A 1,609-nucleotide genomic window follows, 5' to 3' on the forward strand; every position below is an offset into this window, starting at 1 on the left:
GGCAAAGTGAGAATCAAAGATCTATAAGTCTGAAATGTTATAAACCTGAACAAAGCTGGACAGTTTCTGCACAGATGTTTATTTATTTCCTTTAGATTTCCCACTTCAAGATCCCACACTATGTGATGTTTGTAGACAGCTTCCCACTGACGTCCTCAGGAAAGGTAACTGCTCTGCTTTATTGAAAACATTGTTACAAATACATTTCTATTTAGTGGCAGATAATCTAATTTATTCTTCTAGATCAAGAAGAGACAAATAAAGGAAGAAATGGAGAAGAAATTAGGTCTTTAGGTTTTTAGATCTTACTGCAAACTGGATGAGAACACTGTCAGGTGAGTCACAAAGACTGAACTGGGAAACTGCAACTAAATGTTTTCAGTAGTTTATACCACATCATCATRTCCATCACCATTTTCTTCCACTTATCTGTAGTTGGGTCGAAGAGGCAACAGGTCCCAAAGKGAAATCCAGACATCCCTCTCCCCAGTAACACTTTCCAGCTCGTCCTGGGGGACCCGGAAGCATTCCCAGGACAGAGGGGCTACATAACCCATGACCATATCATCATGTTGTGTAATAATGTTGAAAATTATATATTGAGCTCATAAAAAAATCTATCTATAAAACTTAATAAAAGTCTTTTTAGTGCCTAGATCTGCAAATGAACTATTGAAAACAAATTAATGAAACAAAYAGTTTTCATTTGGATGGTTTTACATTTCTTATTATAAAATAAAAACTATTTACAATATCTATGAAAATCCCTGATAAGACCTACAAATTGTCAATAAAGGTTTTAAGTCATTGTGTATTTTTTAAATCACCATTCTGTTTGACAAAATAAATTGTTATACAAACAGCATCCTATGTTAATCTGGAACAATTTCTGACAGTTTAGCATTCTAATACAAAGCTTGTAAACATTGCTTGATAGTAAAATTCTGTATGGACATGCATGCCATACAGAATCTGAAATAAATTGGTTTTTATTGCCAAGTATTAATATGTACATTTAGATAAGCAGAATTAACCATCTTTATCATTTAGATTGAACTAACTGACTGTACTGCTCACTTCAACATTAGGCTTTTATGTCCTGATGCATCTCAGTAAGCCAGGTAGAAAAATAAAATAAAAAAATGTTTCATCTCTTGGAGGAGAGACAAAACGTTTCATTAAAGAAGAACTCGTCCAGATGACTTACTTGTTTTTCTTTTTGATTAGGGTTTTACGCACAAAGTAATACAGTGGGGTGCGAAAGTTTGGGCAGCCTTGTTAATTTTCCCGACTTACCTTTATAAATCATTGATTGTTTGGCTAAAAAATATCAGTTAAATATATCATATAGGGGACAAACACAGTGATATTTGAGAAGTGAAATGAAGCTGATATGATTTACAGAAAGTGTTCAGTAATTGGGGTAGGGGTAGACATAACCATTGGTCAGGTTGTCCGAGACAAACTATTTTCATTTCGGCCAACAGATCCTGTCCGGTGGACAACCAAGAAAAAAAGACCTTTAATGAAGTTCTCTGCCGCGGGTGTCCATCATTTGTAAAAATGAAAGGGAGAAAAAACTTGGTAAAGCCGAACAGAACACTAAACG

At 34.7% G+C, this 1,609-nt stretch overlaps 1 long non-coding RNA gene across 1 annotated transcript; it reads left to right on the forward strand.

Moving 5' to 3' along the window:
- Window positions 1-10: 10 nt before the first annotated feature.
- On the forward strand, window positions 11-865 carry LOC106529931 (uncharacterized). The gene is made up of 3 exons (XR_001311716.1): window positions 11-164; window positions 244-335; window positions 436-865. It is a non-coding gene; the product is annotated as an uncharacterized LOC106529931 (long non-coding RNA).
- Window positions 866-1,609: the final 744 nt, after the last annotated feature.

This window comes from Austrofundulus limnaeus, unplaced genomic scaffold (assembly GCF_001266775.1).
Source record: "Austrofundulus limnaeus strain Quisiro unplaced genomic scaffold, Austrofundulus_limnaeus-1.0 Scaffold4, whole genome shotgun sequence".
In the NCBI taxonomy this organism is placed as follows: domain Eukaryota; kingdom Metazoa; phylum Chordata; class Actinopteri; order Cyprinodontiformes; family Rivulidae; genus Austrofundulus; species Austrofundulus limnaeus.